The sequence below is a fragment of the Solea solea genome, chromosome 10 (assembly GCF_958295425.1).
Source record: "Solea solea chromosome 10, fSolSol10.1, whole genome shotgun sequence".
Classification (NCBI taxonomy): domain Eukaryota; kingdom Metazoa; phylum Chordata; class Actinopteri; order Pleuronectiformes; family Soleidae; genus Solea; species Solea solea.
Genome location: NC_081143.1, coordinates 27,508,317 through 27,526,548, shown reverse-complemented (window position 1 = coordinate 27,526,548; position 18,232 = coordinate 27,508,317). Strand labels below are relative to the sequence as shown.

Genomic DNA, 18,232 nt, shown 5'->3' with positions numbered 1-18,232 from the left:
TCACCCACTTCTACCTTCTAAATGTAGTGAATTAAATAATCTGTTGTTTTACCCTCCACAGATTCCTCTAATCAAAGTCAGGATGCTGCTGCTCCCCGCTGTGATGAAATAGAGCCAGAGACGACGCCTGACGTCGGGCAACTCCGTCGGTCGTTGTTGCTGTTTCTCAAGAAAGACACAGGAACAAAGGTACGCTCGTGTGTGTGTGTGTGTGTGTGTGTGTGTGTGTGAATGAACCCTGACTAATCTAAAATCTGTGTAACGCCGGCGTTTACAGTTTATCAGAGACACTGCAGCTCACAGTTGTGCGTCAAAACCACGTTAAGCACGAGACTCAAACAGCACATTTAAGTGAAATGAAGAGAAACCTTAGTGTGGACAGTTTCTCTGTGTCATCATGGGTTTGAGTTTACAGCAGAAAGGAAGTTGTTTTTCGTATAAACGTCACCGCCCGTTTTGAAGATTCCAGTTGTCGGTCACACTGGTGTCCACTCATATGTGTCATGTTCATTATGGTCTGTCTTTCTCTTTACTTTACTAATGTGATATACATCAAGTGAAAAGTAGAAGCTCATTTTATCATAGACATATTTAAACACAGTCGCCCCCTTGAGGCCAAGTGCAACTTCCATCCTCACTCTCTAAAACCAGACGATTCAGCCACTTTCCCACTTGGGAGGTGACAACCAACGCATGAAGTGTTAGTAAAGAAGACAGTCAACTGTAACTGGGGCCGTCGACATCTGTTCAGTAATATTCTGAGTCAAAGTTCCCAGAAATGACCACAAAGATAAGATGAGACAAAACTTTACTGATGAAATCCACTTATTACAAACACACAAAAACAAAAGAAGCAACAGAAAAAAAGTACTATTGTCTAAAGTTATGGACATTATACAGAACGACTGAAAGCTACAATGACTGTTATGATGAAGATATGGAACGTTTTATTGTATTATCGGTGTTGCCATTTGGAGACGGTCCCTTCGCGCTTGTGTTGGGAGGGAAATTAGGTTGTACCAAAGAACGACTGTGGGGAAAAAATAAGCATTAAAAAATAAATAAATAAATAATGGGAATGAGAAGCAGTTTAAAGTTTCCTCAGTGTGGAATTATATGCACGTACGTGTACTTTTCTGTTTGCTCTAACGTTGTTTATCTCGCCCTCTGTGGAACGCTGCTTCATCCATACCCAGGAAATCAAACATCTGACTTTTTAATTACTACTTAAACTGTCATAAAGAACGAGATTATTGTGTAAAATACAGAAACATGAGGGTGTGTAAACGTCTAATTACTATAAAATCCTAATCTTCTCTTAAATCTCTGCTTATCTCACATTAACTTCCCTCTCCTTCCTCTGAGCCTTTTCTTCTTCGGCTCGTTCCGCCGCCGAACAGAAAACCTGCTGAGAGAAGAAGAAGAAAATAAATAAAAAATCTCTCCCAAAGTGAGTCGGCCCTTTGAAAAATGACCTTCTTTTTTTTCTTTTTTAAATATCTGAGCACACTGCTGTGCTTTTAACTCAAAGTTTATAACTAGACCCTAAGTGAAAAGTTGTATAACCTTAAACCGTCAGGTTGTTACATCACAGGATATTTATAGTGAAGAAGAAGTGAAGGGAAGAGAGGAGGAGAAGGCATCGCGAGGTCGGACTCTGTATCTGTATCTGCTCTGTATCTCTGTCACAGCTCCCCCTACAGTTTGGGAAGACATGTTTTACGGCAGTTTCGATCTTTTTTTTACAACTTTATTTAAATCAAATTCATCAATTCCCAATACTGCCAGTTGCAATTTCTAGCTTATGTGTTATATGATCAGATATAGATTTAAGTGAAGTAACTGAACGTTTAATTAAACAAAACCCGAGATGGTGATGATGGAGATGATGAGAGGATGAATGATATAAAGAAACTGTGTTCTGGGTGTTTTTTTTGTATATTCTGAATCATGAAATCTACATAAATTGAACACTAGTACATCTCACTTATGAGTAGCACTGTCCATCTTTCCACTCGTCTGTGCTGACGCTCTGCCGTAAAATGTGCGAGTAAAGCGTCAATGCTGTACAATCCTGCTATCCTCTGTCGCCCTCTGTCTCCATCAGTGGTACTGCAAGACTCACAGCAGGAGTCTGCTCTTCTTCTCTACTTCACTTCCTCCTCTTCAGCCAACTTTAAGTAAAGTGTCTGAGCTTTTTCTGTTGTGTCTTCACCTGGATGGAAAAACTGGTGTTTGCCGGTGTTTGATCCCACTTGTGCCGATCTCAGGTGATCTCAGGCGCGGGGGTCACAGCCTGGACTCATCACCGGTCCATAGTTTTTGAATTTTCTAGATATGACAAACGTACTTAGGAGGTTTGGTCATGAGAAGACAGAGACGACAGGAACTGGAAACAGAAGGGCTAAGGACAGTCCTGCTCTCTGTCGCCCTCTGTCTCTATCCAGGGGTACTGCAGCCTCGCAGCAGGAGTCTGCTCTTCTTCTTCATTCCCGTTGTCTTTAGCCAACTTTCAGTAAAGTGTCAGAGCTTTTTCCGAGGACAAAGACGTCTCCGCTCGAGTGAACGGTAAACTTTACTCCACAGTTGTCCCCTCGTTCCCAAATGTTTCTCCAAACGTGTGAAGAGGATGAACTCTGTATTTACGTCGACTTTAAGGAGGACGTTCCTTTATTAGTTTTTTATCATTTCTCACACACACACACACACACACTTCTCTCTTCCGTGTCATGTCGTCGTCTCGCGCTCGTGGGTCATTAACGTCATCCATCAGCCCTCGTTGGGCAATTAGTGTAACTATTAACCTTATACAACGAGCCGTGATTGATGCCGCGTTGCTGTCACTGCAAAGCTCATAATTCTTATCAGGCCACTCCATCGCTCATCGCGTCCTAATCCAAACAATTCATCAACAATATGAGGTAATTAACCTATTCAGCGTGTGTTGATTGATTTATTTAGATATCCCATTGTCCCCCCCCCCCCCCCCCCCCACACACACACACACCTATTTCATTAATAAGAATGTCTTTGATAAATATGTAAATCGTCATATCTGATCGTCGTGTGCCCGTCCATGCCTCAGTGGCCGCCGTCATACACTGCACATGTCAGATTAGACTGGATTAGATTAGACTTTATTGATTCCACACATGAGGAATTCACTCCGGGGTCAGAGGAGAGAGGACGAGTGACGAATGCAGCAATAAAGCGACGGAATTAGACAAACACAACGTGTTAAAGTTCTGTTTTAAAACACATGACAATCAAATAATCGGAATATGAGAATATTAAAAAATATACTACATTTAGGCCTCATTCACAGAAAACTTTACCGTTTACAAGCTTTTTTCTATTTTTTCTTTTTGGTTCTTAAAGTTTTCTGTTAACACGTCAGTTTTTGTGAAAATAAATCGTTTCACAGAGAAGAAACGAGTGCGTTCAGCCAAATCTTTGCATTTCCACTAACAATGATAAGATCCATATATATATATATATATATATTTATATATATACATATAGTGTGTGTATATATATATGCAATATATATATACATACATACATATAGTGTGTGTATGTATATTATGGCATGCCATTCAAGAAATTAATTTAAGTATATACTGTATATTCAGACTTTCATTATATATGTATATGTATACGTGTGTATGAAAGATTTTATTTATATATATTTAGACATACTTTATATATGTTCAGACTTTCATACATATATGTATGAAAGTCTGACTCTCTCTCTCTCTATCTATATATATATATTCAGATTGTATTTATATATATATTAAGACATACTTTATTTTTAATATATATTCAGACTTTCTATGTATATATTCAGACTTTCTTTATATATATATATATATATATATTCAGACTTTCTGTATATATCTATATATAGACATATCTTAAATGAAGGTCCTGATAATATACGCTGTATATATCTTTGTGTCGGAGAACCACAGAATCTTGTCATAGCATCGCTAATTTACCGCTGTGTCATTTTTGTGGTATTCACTTACAAAATAAAACGACATAAATAAATAAAATATTAATTGCCAACAAAACAAACGGAGGCCTGTGTGTGTGTGTGTGTGTGTGTGTGTGTGTGTGTGAGTGAGCGCTGTGGGACTTGTGCTGTATTCTAAATGAATCTCAATGCACACATGGACTGAGCCCGGGATTCAAAACCAATTACACTTTTCTTTTTTCCGGCTGAATTGCACTCATGTCTCCCTTTGACCGACCGTCAACTGAAACTGAGGCAAAACTTTCCCAGGAGTCTCGTCCTCCCCCGCTCATCCTCCGCTCATCCCCCGTTAATTTTGTATAAAAGGGTTTTGCGCTGCACGTTATTGATGTCCATGTTTTAACCGTCCCTGCAGGCGTGTTCACAAACTGACCCGACGCTAATATTAGCCTCAATAATTGACATCCTGTCATCCTGTTAGAAACAGGTAAAATGACTAAATGTGAGCTGCTTACAAATGGGAATAAATCATGAAAAGGCCGCGTGTTTCAAAGAGAGAAGGTGTCTTATAATATATAACTTATAATGTGCTTAAAATCTCCCTGACACAGAATTGGAAAAGTCAATAAAAAAATAGGTACAATTGAATAATAAACTGGGTAGATTAATATTAACATTAAACCTAGTTCAGGTCTTTAAAAAATGAGTGGAATAAAAAAATTGTAAATTGTTAATAGCCCAAAAACAAAACAGTAATGTGCAGAGTTGTGGGTCAGATAAGTTTATAAAAAATGAGTCAGGTCAATAAAGTTTATAAAAATGAGTCAGGTCAATAAAGTTTATAAAACATAGTCGAGTCAATAAAGAAAGAACTAAAAGAAAGTTGGTAAAGTGTTTAGAAACGACCTAAAAATAAGTAAATTGTAAAAAGAATAGTTAAAAAGCCTAAAAAATAGTGCGGGAAAAGGGGTCAGGTATTAAAAAAAAGGTGAAATGCATTAAAATAGATTTAATGAAGTCAGTGACCCTAAAACAGTTAAGGAGTAAGAAAATTGGTCAAATCAAGTCATTAAAAACAAGTTATTTTTAAAACTGCGTAGATGTGCTTTACAAATTAAAAAAGTAAAAATATGTAATGAGTAATAAAAATAGGCACAAGTTTTGTAGGGAAACATAAAGTGTGTAATACAATTGTGTAAAATGAGTTAATAGAAAGTTATTTTGACTCTTGAATATGATCATCATTTTTGATTAGAAAAAGTAAATCTTCAGACTCTTCTGTCAGTCTGTCTTTACTTTGTATTTTTGTAAAGTTTTCCAACATCGATGTTTTCATTTCCACTCCAGAGGTTTTAACCAAAAAAAAAAAAAAGAAAAAAATGACTAAATATGACAGAAAACACAATCAACGTTTCTTTCTTGTAGTTTTAAGACCCCCGTGGGTGAGTCTCAGTCTAACCGGAGCCTCTGCTTTTAAAAGTGTGAGGCTCGCGGGGTAAAAAAGTGAAGCCCAGATGGCTGATATTTATGCTCATGTACGATAATTGGAGAGATAAATGCGACTTTTATCCGCCGGCTTGGCGTGCGTTTTCCAACAAGATGATGAATGGCTGGCATTAGACGGGCTTTTCTTTAAAAGGCCTCTCACGGAGAATCCATCGGCTCTGGCAGCGAAAGCATCACTCTAAAATAAAAAAAATAAAAAGTCTGGCACAGGGAGAGAGGGAGAGAGGGAGAGAGAGAGAGAGAGAGGGAGGAAATAAAGGTGCTTCACAGAATCATCAGCGTTTGGGAAATGATGTTAAAGCCTGAAGGGTTTTCCTCGTCCTATTCACTGTGAAGATACATTTATTTATTTATTCTGAACAAGAAATAACAAAATATTAATTATTGGAACATTTTGTGCATCACATTTTATATTATAATAATAGTAATAAAAATAGTAATAACATTAATAATGATAATGCTGGAAATTACCCCTTTAAAAGGATAACAGTGGTAAATTCATGCGTATTCTTAGTTGTTTTCATATCTTGTGAAATCATTTAGAATCCAAGTGGAGGAGCAATAATAAAAGCTGGATTTATGCGGTTTTTTATGGGGTTTTCTAAAGAAAATGGAGAACAAACACATTTATTTTCTCCCTCTTATCGCCTCAAACTCGTGATAACGACCTGGATTATCAGTAAATATTATCCTGAAATACTGTGTGTAACTCAGACATATGATTTGTTTTAAATGTCAATTTAAAACATTTAAAACAACCTTATTATCACATCACATCACTCAGATCATTGGAGACATAATAAACACCTTAAATGTCCTTTAAATTACATTTACAATGTATTTTTTGTAAAAAGTCACACATGAGTACATATATATTTGTACAGTATGTATATATGTATACAGTATCTATATACACAGTATGCATATATGTACAGTATATACATATGTACAGTATCTATACATGTGCAGTATCTATATATGTACAGTACATACATATGTACAGTATATACATATGTACATTGTCTATATATGTACAGTATTTATACATGTACAGTATTTATAAGCTGTCTTTCAGACACGACAGTAAAAACAACAATGGTCAATTAGTAAACGTAAATGTGCAGATACACGTTTTTGAAACGTGACATTTTTCACGTACAAAAACACTTCATTTTCAACTATAAATGTAAGATATATTATTATAAGACAAACAAAATGGTTAATCTGGGATTTATCAAACTCAAATGAACACGTTACAGCATATGAAGAGAATTTCATGTTGCCAATTTTAGTTTAAACAAACCTAATTATGTCTCCTTTTTAAGATTGAATGTTTTTATTCTGAAGTTTTATTCTTTTCATTTTACTGTGGACAAAGTTGCAATTTATTAACATTTTAAACTATTTATAGATTTACATTTAATCCTGTTAAATCAGTTCTGTGTGTTCAGAGTAAGATTGAATTGATTTATAAATTTCCATGTATTTAATCATGGAATCGCTGCTTTTAAAACAATTATAAGAAACTTTTGCCCATTTTCTGCTTCTTAAATGTGAATATTTTCTACTTTCTTTGCTCCATATCACAAAGAATTCATCAAAGCTAACTATAATTTTGGGGGGTTGTGGAAACGCTGATTATGAAGTTGATGAAGAACTTTAGGCACATTCTGCTCTTGATTTTTATATTTTTTTATTCCTAACAAACTCCAGGAAAACAAAGTAAATGCCGCGCTCGTTGTCGATTTGTACGAAAAGGAGTTTTATGCTCCGGTCAGAAGTTCCTCTCTCTCTCTCTGTCTGTCTGTCTGTCTGTCTGTCTGTCAGTCAGCGGCGCCGCTCTGTCGCGCTCCCACCAAACCATGCACTTACCAAAAGCCCACTGGTAAAGAGGCATTCAGCCCCCATCTCCCCCCCGACTCCCCCACCTCCACCACCAGCACCACCACCTCCCCCACCCCGTAATTAGGTGATCAATTATTAACACACCAATAAACTTCCTGAATAAGTAATGGCGTTAAGGCTTATGTGGGGTTTCTCGAGCCCACTGCCCAGACATTCGGTCAAATATTTGTTGTCGTTTGCGTGTGTGTTTATTGTCAGAAACATTGAGGTAATTTTGATTTCCATCATCATGTCATTTACTTTAGTCGAGGGGAGCGACGTCGTCGTCGTTGTTGTTGTTGTTTAGAGATGTTTGTCACCAGAGAAGACGTGCGGGGACACGAGGACGGACGGACGGACGGACGGCGGTGAGTGTTTTTCCTTCTCTGCTGGACGTTTAGTGGGCTTTTTATTTATGACAGAAAACAAAACGCGGGTGTTCACTTTCTCTATGAAAACAAACTCCTGTGTAACCAGAGTGAGGCCCAGACTTTAACGTTCTAACACTTTCACTCCTTTTTAACGTCTTGTAAAAAAGTTTCTCTGTTCACTGTGATCAGGGCTGAACGAGTTTGAATTAACATCTAATTGTGATTATTTTTGAAATGCGATTGCGATATTAGACAGAATGGTCATTTTTACATCTTTGTTCTCATTTTCATTCATGATATTTGTGCATGTTCTCTTCAGTCTGTAATAATAATTCTAAAATTATATTTTGGATTGAACAAAAATATTGCAGTACACCGTACAATTGGGATTTAGAAAAACAATTGTTCAGTCCTACTTTGGATGCATTTACTTAAATAAATCTTTAAAATACACAAGTAATACACAGTGTTTTGTTGTTGGCTGCTGTCGGTCGTGGTTTTGTTCCTAAAAAATAAAATGATAATATATGTTCTTATCTTATCTCAGAATTCCTCTTTCAATTTTTCCCACCAACTTGTATTTTCTTTAAGAGAAAAGGAAAAAACGATTAATTTCAATGATTTTACAACACAGTTGAGTCGATGATGTACATTTAATTAGTTTGTACGATGTAAACATCGAGGTGGAAACACTATACTGTATGTCCTCTAACATATAACATAAACATAGATATATAACACAATCACATTTTACACTGCTCATCTTGGACTGAATCACACTGTAGCCGTCATTAATCAGATTATTATTAGTATTAAAAAAACAATTTGACAACCAATTTAAAGTCCCAGGCGTGTGTGTGTGTGTGTGTGTGTGTGTTCGGGCGTGAGAATCATCATTGAGACGTGATTAATGGCGATCTTTAAAGGCACTTATGCCGTCAATGTCTTCATCATTTACTAAATGAATGAATCGACACAATCACACGCGTGCACGATAAAATTATGGGATATACCCGCACACACACACACACACACACATCGAAAAGTCTGCTTAACGACTTCAAATTTCCCAAGACATGAGTTATTGTTGTATGAGCTTCATACTTAGAGGCAAAGGTTAAAAAAACGTGTCTTCATCACTGTTTTAAAACTTTGTGGAGAAGAAATTGAACAGTTTTGACCATGTGTGAAAAACAAGTTGCTGGAATAAGTTTTCCATCCTCTCTCTCTCTCTCTCTCTCTCTCTCTCTCTCTCTCTCTCTCTCTCTCTCTCTCTCTCACTCTTTCATTTTCTTTCTTTTTATTTTGTGAAACAAAGTCGTGTAAATCCTCCCGGGTGTGTTTTGGGAAGCCTTTTGAAAACGTGTACAGTTGAATGTGGAGGAGACTAACCTACTTTCCCTTGTACATAAAACCAACTTAGAGTAGCTTTTGTGCTGCTGTGTGTGTGTGTGTGTGTGTGTGTGCGTGCGTGTGTGTGAGAGCGGTGATTATTTCGAGCGTTTGTTCTCGGATGATTCAGCCGCGTCCTCGTCTGTGTTGATGCTGAGTCACTCTGCTGGCAACCCAGTTTCTTTTGGAAACCAGTTTTATTTCATGGAAATACACAGTGTTACCCAACATTTATATTCTGGTCATTTAAGTATATACAGCAAATATGTACTTTATATGAATGTACTATATCGTCTTAATGTACTGTGTGAGAGTCTGTGACAGTGACGGGCTTTTAGGATTCTCTGCTTTCTTTGCTCAACAAATCAAAACAAGAAATGACTTGATTTCAATGATAGATGGACGGTAGCTACTGTATATCAACAACAGTCTGTAACATCGCTTACAGAACTGAACGTTAGACAAAGTCATTACCGGTCACTAATGTTAACTGTTAATATCAGTGAGTGTTTAAACACGTATGTAAATGAGAAAAACGATGCTTTAAGGACAACAAACATGTTTTCTCTCTCTTTACGGAAGATAAAAAATAATAATAATAAAACAGAGAAACAAATTCTGACTTTCCATAAAAAGTGGACGTGCCCCTTTATCACCGATGTTTTTATTATTATTATGAGGGTTAGGGTTACTAGAGCTGAAACAGTTACTCGATTAATCGATTACTGAATAATCGTGAACTATTTGGACCATCGACTAATCCTTTTGAATCTTTTTTTTATGATTAAAACAGGATTTCTGATTGTTTCATCATCAAATGTGAAAATTTGCTTCACAAAAAAAAAGAAATCATTAAAAAGTGAGTCATTTTGGTTTGTGGGCATAAATGAGACGAGAGAGAACGTCCTTATTTCCATGTTTGACAAACACTGATCAAAGTTGTTAACGTTTTCTGACAACGATTACTCGATTAATTGTCAGATTTAGAAGCTTGCATTCCACAGGTGATACACGTGCCACAGTTTGAGAACCATGACTCTCGTGTATATATAGACCATAAACATTATCGTCCCACTTCCCCACATTTGAGAAACACTGATTCAAGTGTTTTAAAAAAGTGTCTAAAAAACTTCAACCTGGAAATGACACGTGTATAGTTTGAAGGTGGTGAGTCAGATGGGGGATGATTGTGGGAGCAGACGAATGATGGATGCCCTATTATGTGGAGGACTTGCAGAGAATCTGCTGGATGATTTCCTTCAGACGGATGAATGTGTGTCGCCGAGTTTCTCTCGCCCTGCGCTCGTCATCAAGTCGACTTGTTCGCGCGCGAGAGACGAGCTGCGTCTGCCTCGGTCGTCACGTCGCAGCTCTTTCATCTAATTCACGCTGAGTCCTAATAACTTCCTCTTTTGTTCAACCTCGTCTTTGTCTCTCCCGTCGTCTCCTCTCTTACCTTTTCCTTGACGTTTCTCTCTCACCTCCAGTTCTCTCAGATCATTCTCAGGTCTCGCTGCAAATGAGCAGCAAGCTCGGTTAGATTACTGCGATGTAGCGATATCACCATTTACAAGTACTTTATTTTCAGGTAACTTCAAAATAATGTCATATATTAGTGTGCTTTAGCAATATTTTACTTTACAAATAATGTATTTTACTGTAAACGTACATTTTTCAGTATTTTTATGTATGAATAATTTCATTTCATTTGTGAAGTTACAGGCCACTTCCTGTTTTGTGGCAAAAATAGCGGCTATTTCAAAATGGCTGACTTCCTGTTTGGTCAACGTCAAGTTCGTAGATGTGTTCAGGGTTGGTCTCTTTTGTTAGGTATGAAGTTTTGAGCCGATCGGGCAATGTACGGCAAAATTACAGGTCGCTTCCTCTTTCTTGCCGAATGGCCGAAATTTGCCAAAATTCCGACGGTTGCCGTGGCCACGCCCTTTTGAACCTGTGAGAACTTTTCATCTTTGATGTGTCTAATACAAATCGACGTGTCTTTTTCTTTATGTTTGTATGATTAAAGCGCTCAGACGAGTTTGTTCATTTACGCAAACGCACAAATCGACAAATGACGACGTTGTCCAGCAGAGGGCACAGTTGTTCTTAGAGCTGCGGTTAACGTCCGAACTTTAAGATTTGACACAAACAAACTTCAATTGTCCCTCAATCATATGGACGTATTTCGGGTTTAGTTGAGAAAGTACGAGACAAATCTGCCGACTCACCTGTTAGCTTAGCTTTTAGCTGCACCTGATTGAGCGGCCGAGCAGAAACATTAATTTTGTTTAGTCAGTGATAGTTTGATGATGATATTAACTCACATTCTGGATAAATATCCCCAGAAACTATGCCAAAAAAAAAAAACATTTTAGTCCAACGGTATAAGTCAGGATACTGCGGAGGCCTCAAACTCAAAATGCCCTGGGGGCCAGTGACCTTTTAGTCTGGTCAGGAGGGGCTGGGTCAAGATGATTAGAAATTAGGATGATATCTTGATAATCCATCATGATATTACAATTAGAAAATATTGAGGATGACATTGCACACCATTCCAAAGTAAAAGTGTTTAATTTATATATAGCTCACAACAAGAAAACTGTAAATAATCTAAACAGACAGAAATAAAACAATTTAATCATTTCAAAATAAGTGTAGGGCCACAGGACATTTCCCTCTAACAGTCGCTGTAACAGCGTAAAACAAGGCCAGATTCCTTGACTTCCTTGGCTGCCGTTTTATTTCCTCCCTTGCATCATTTAATTTGCTTTCCACACACTGTGATGTGGGATTTTCACCAAACATTAATTCCTTTGCTTTTCGCTTTCATCAAAGCCATAGATTTTCATTGTGAAAGGCCGTCCGCGTAAGTGCCGGCGACTGCGTCGCTGGAAATGTGCTCTCGACAAAGGAACCGAGCATTCTGGCGTCATTAAGAGTAATTTCACTGCCAATAAAACACTTCATGAAAAGGGACAAACATCCAATTGGCTGAGATCAGCTGCTGCTGCCGCTGCTGCTGCTGCTTTTGTATTTATTAATAATGACGCAGCAGTTCATTGTTTAAACCGGTAATAAATGTCAAGTTAATGTCACCTTGTTCTTTTTCGGTGTCACTCTGAGTGACGTTTAATTTGACGGAGAACACTTAAGTAAAATGACAAAGACGGGAAAAAAACAACAACAATGTGTTGTCAATTATTCAATAAAATCTGACCTGATCTGAAATTTTCAAAACAAATTATTGTTGTTTCATTCAGTCAAATTACAGCTGTAAATCTTCCAAAATCTGGTTTATTTACATGTTTGTTTTCAAAATCCCAAAACTCAAATTTACCCAAATCTGGTCAGATCTTCATATTAAAATTCTGAACAAATGAGAAGCGATTTAGAGAGTCTTTTCAAGTACTTGACATTATTACCATAACCCTGCAAAAATCATATTTCCAGGGAAACTGAAATAAGCTTAGTTTCTGGGAAATAGTTTTTACTTTTTTGCCTTAAGTTCTGCAACACAAAAATAATCTAATTTTCAGGAAGAAAAATGAAATCTAACTTTGTCTTGATAAGAGTTTAGTTTCAAAGATAAGATAAACTTAATTTATCCCTCAAAAGGGAAATTAAAAAAAACAGTTCAGACAAAATTAGACGACACAAAACAAGAAGAAAAGGACTATCGTCTATGTGCATTATGTAGTGAAAAGGTTGTGGATGTACAGAGAGCTTTAGTTCCCAGTAACAAGCTTCTGGTTTGTGTGTTGTGTAATCACAGATTATTATGCGTGTGTGTGTGTGTGTGTGTGCGTGCAAATACAATAAATTCTCATGCATGAATTGAAGTCAATCTCACCAAATAAAGAGAAACTCATCAAAATAAGGAAACATTTCTTATATGATAATTGATTTGCTTGTGGAAAAGTACAACTTTCCAAAACTTTGAGGCGCATTACTGTAGATTTGCGAGCTAATTTCAAGGATTATTTTTCTTTCAAACAAGAAAATTTTTACTCCGTTTAAACGTCACACACTAAGGGTTCACCCTTGGTAACTTGCCGTGGGAATAACACACAACTCCTTAAAAGGACATCCTGTGTGTTTATAGGTCACCTATTCAGACTTTAATAATATGTGGTTTTTGTTCATCTTCTTATGTTGTTGTTGTCAAAGTTAGTAATTTTATACTGCATTTTTAGTCGTGATATAGAGCAGTAATAATTGTGCAGAAGTCACAAAAGTGTTTTTCTTTTCTTTTTTGTTCTTTTTTGTATATATATATAATTGTGTGTGTGTATATATATATATATATATATATATATATATATATATATATATATACAGTATAAACGTATATATATACTGTATAAACATATATATATATACTGTGTATATATATATATATTATCAGATTGCTTATAGGTGGTGCTTAAATTGCACTTTAAATTATAGCCTCTCTATATACTGTATGTTTAAATGGTTAATTCATATTTAGCCTATTTCTACCGGGCTGTTTTTTGCAGTGTAACTCCCGTCAGGCCAAAGAAACTCGGCAATGGACCGGAGACAGACATTATAAAATTAGTAAAAGTCATATCTGTAGTATAATAGCAGGGGTGACTGATGTGATTCAGACAGGGACAATTCAAATGACTGTTAATGTCATGTATATGTTAAATGGCCTCTATATTATATTATATTATATTATATTATATTATATTATATTATATTATATTATATTATATTATATTTTATTATACCTGCAGTACAACACAAATCTTTCCATTTGTCTCCTTTTTTCTCTAAACAGTTTCTTTTTCTTTTCTCCTGATTGATAATTTCACCCATTATCTTCACGTCCTTCAGTGAAACTAAAGTCATATTTTTCCAGGAAACTGCAAAAAAAATGTGTGAAGTGAAGAATGCTGTGAAGGAGGAAAAACCCAGACATGAAAATGAACACGATGTCTTCTGTGAACGGCTTGTAATTAATATTTTCAATCATTTTTGTTTTTTTACCTTGACAGGAGAGATGATTACGTTTATTGGAGTAATTATAATAATTAATGTGAAAACTGACAAATGTTGTCAAAACATGATTTCATAATACTTTAAATTTTTGACTCCACAATATTGAACTAAATTGAATATAATTAATATTTCAGCCTCTTAGCAAAGATTTTTATCATAACTTCATCAAACAGCCATAAAATATTTAGTTTCATGACTATGTTTGATTCTATCTTGTTGTAAATGTCCCTGAATGTGTCGGCCGCGATTCTCGCCGTATCACCCGCCTGGAGACGCTCAGACAAACTCATTTGTTTTGCTTTTTGACAAATTTAAATTGAGAGCAGCCGCCTCCTCTTAATGCGCGCCGGGCCAAGCGGGATTGGTTCACGGGCTGCGATTCAATTATGAAAGTTTCCACTTTGGTAATTAGTCAGCGCTGCAACGTATTGTTTTATGGCCTCGGTCGCGTGTCGAGTTGGGAATGAGATGTTTTTTAATGTGCGCACTGAGAGGATTTTGTTTGTTAATGCACTTGAATGTCTGTAATGAAGCTATGCAATCTACGAAAAAAATAGAAAAGCCTGGTGACGTTTATTCACAGGTTGGTGTTTTTCCCTCTCAGAGGCTCAAATAAATCTGGGACGGAGATTTTTTTAAAAGCAGACGGGCAGAAGTGTCCACTTGCTCGTCAGCTTTTCAAGAGGATGTGAGACGCCGACTGTGTGTGGTCTTCACATGGACATAAAAATCTGAGCAGTCTAGTGATTAGATAGGGAGCCACTTTATGAATCCCATAGGAAATTCAACGAATGGCAAAGCAGAGGCGCTGATGGTACGTGCATGATTTTATTCTATTCATATGATGTGGTTTTTTTGTTTGTTCCGACAAGATTTAAAGTCTCAACCCAAGATGCGGTCAGTCCATTTGGAATGGGCCGACGCTGCGTTGTGTGTGCGACGTGTGATCACTGCATTTTTGGGCAACATCATCGGCCTTAACAGCCGCTCCGCCCGAGCTTGCACCGCCGGCGTCATCGACTTCGCTGACCATTTGACGCTCTCTTTTTTCATTTTGTCCCTGTACGTATAGCAACTTGTGTCGTAGCGTTTCTTGACATCATCCAGAGACTCTCAATGCTGATTGGTTTTTCCGTTAGCGCATAATTGTTTGCCAAATTTTTGGAATTTAAAAACTGAGCTATTTGCACAATGCATGGCCCGGCTGATCTACTCATGATCTCTGCACTGAGTTTGTATGTCCGATGTGAGCGCAGCATTTGTCTTTCAACATTTTACAGGTGGACACCATTTGCAAAGTTTAGTCTTTTCATATCCAATTTATTTATAAAGCGCCCATGACAAAGTAAAAAGTACAATGTAATGAATAAACGGATAAGCGATGAATAAGACGTGAAGTGCGTGCATCTCACACACAAAAGTGCAAAACAAGAACTCGCACTTTATCAAAATGCAGACGAAATATATGTCAAGTAAGATTCAAACATGGAGAGAGAAGATGTTTGGTGACTGATTAAGTTATAGTCAAATTAAAGGATAGTTAGTGTATGTGTAAGGTACATCTGTGTGTCATCAGCATATCGCTTGGTAGCTATGGCAGAGGGAAAGTATGTGGAGTTTGAAAAGGAAGGAGCCAAGCACAGAGCCTTGTGGAGCTCTGTAGGATTTTCTCTATTTCATAAGCACCAGTCGGGCTTGAGCCAGGTGAGGACTGTTCTGGACAACCCAGGCCAGTTTTCTAATCCGTCCAGCAATGATGTTTTGGCTCAGTCGTGTTTGAACGCTGCTGTAAGACCTAGAAGGAGCAGGTCGTAGCAGAGTCGTGTCGTCGTGGCAGATCTGTATCCTGCACCTCTGGTGTCAAACCGCCTGCTTGTGGCCTTTAAGGTTTCATTGATCATTACCAGTCATAGGAGTGTCGTACATGAGGCAGGACTTAATCTTTGAGCCTTGTGGGTGTAAAATGTATTAAAAAAAAATGTAATTATTAAAAGGCCAAGGGGTCACAGGAATTAAGAAAGGCTTATCTCCTTGGATTAAAAACTAGAAAAATCCTCAGCAAATTTCAAAGCAAAAAAGTTTCACATTCTGGCCAGAGGACAGTGGAAGTTTGTGTAGAACTCTCATGGAAGGAAACGTCTGAAATTCAAAAGCCTTCATCATTTTGAGAGCATGAAGTAAAATAAATACCTTCTTATGTTTCTGCCTGTAAATCAATCAATCAGTCTTTATTTATATAGAGTAGCACTTATATATCGGTGGAAGTGTGACGCATACAGTACGTCACTCACCGAGCCTCTTCCTCGTCTCACATGGACAGATAAGTCGAGGACGGATGGAGACGGTTCACCACGACAACTGTCGTAGTAAATCAAACACTTTGATGTTTTTTTTTATTTGATTGAAAGAACATTGTGGGGACAAGTGGGTGAAGGAAAAGGATGTTTGTTATTGTTCATTTTGGTACCAACAAAGTCTGAGATGGGATTCAGTCTTTTTGTGCGTTACATTTGCAACTTACAGAATTTACGGGTTTTCTCACACAGGAACGGTTTCCACCGTAGAAACACTTTATGCTACTTTTACCATTTAATAACAGTTCCGTCGTATTTATTTCACAGTAAATCAGTCGTATGTTTCCCTTTGTAAAAGGAACACAGCATTTGTCAGGTGTAGCAAGTGTTTAGTTTAGTTTAGTACCATTTTAACAAGTGTTCCCGAGTTAGCTAATAGCTAATTAGCGTCTGCAGTCCCTGGGCTAGCAAACAACAATCAGGACGGAATAAGAACATAATATAGTACATAATAAAACACATGAAAACTGATTGACGAGTAGCCAATTAATACAAAATGGCAATTAATAACCGTGGATATAAATAACCGTCTAAACTACCTAGCAACAAGAAAAGACCCAAGTGTCGTCTTCAACAAAAGCTGTGACTTTCCAAACATTTCAATTCACATTCTCTCAGATCATATGTTTGTGTTTGTTCTAAAACAGGTGCATGTGATCAGTCTGGATATACCTTTGCTGTTTAGTTGCATAGAAACAGTTTCTAGGAGACAAGTGGGCAGACAGAGGAGGAGAAGCAAGGTGACAGAGTTCAACAAAGTAAGGAGGAAGAAGACAAGAGCGTTTAGCAACACCGCGACAGCACACACACACACACACACACACACACACACACAACACTTGCCGCGTAACAGGATTACTGCGCTTCTAAAGGGAAGAAAGAAGAAGACAGTGAGACACAAACACATATTCAACCACATGCAAATCCATTAGTAATGGATCTGCACACTTTTCTCTCCCTCGCCCTCATTTTCCCCGTCGATCTCGCATCAATCACGACGGCTCGCCCGTCTACATCTTCTTATTAGTGCACGCTCTCCCTCTCTTAACCGTCCACTCGCTCACTTATCGCTGAAAAGTTTTTTGAAAACTTTCACATTCCGTTTGTGTAATTATTATTGGCCCGAGCCACGAATGGCAGAAGTCACATGGAACCATTGTTATCCTTCAGATTATTATTATATCCGTGGCTTTGCGGTCATTTTTGAGGGGGTTAACCTGCATAAAAACTCATGGAGGTCGGGTCTGGCAAAATTGCGATATTGGCATAGTTCCCTTGCGATATTGCCTTATAGCGCCCCCCTAAGGTAAAAACAGAAAATGAGTTCCACTGAATTTCCCGAAACTTGGTGGAAAGATGTTATAGACCAAGACGGACAAAAAAGTCGACAGTAACCATGGACTCAACTCAACAAGAAGTCGTCCATTTTGAATTTTGGCGTCAATTTTGGCGATGTGCACCCTACGTGAATAATGAACTTCTGACTTCTCATTGAATATTTAGACGTTTAATAGTGAAGAACGCGGTAAAAAGAAAAACGCTGACAAATCAGTTGGTGACACCGAAATAAATGAAGACGGCGTATTTGTTTGTTAGTTTAAATGAACCTAAACAATACGTGAATAAAGCCGCGTTTCCATCGAGTGCAGTGGTTCGGTTTGGTACAGTGTGGTTTCCATGAGGAATGGTACCAAAATAACCAGCCCCAACCGCTCCATTCT

At 37.5% G+C, this 18,232-nt stretch overlaps 1 protein-coding gene across 2 annotated transcripts in view; it reads left to right on the top strand.

Annotated features, from left to right (window-relative positions):
• LOC131467035 (teneurin-3) overlaps positions 1 to 18,232 on the top strand; it is a 566,025-nt gene that overhangs the window by 191,434 nt on the left and 356,359 nt on the right. For both annotated transcript variants that reach the window (XM_058640717.1, XM_058640715.1), the window contains exon 6: positions 62 to 189. The gene's annotated coding sequence lies outside the window, so the exon portion shown is untranslated. The remainder of the gene's footprint in view (positions 1 to 61; positions 190 to 18,232) is intronic.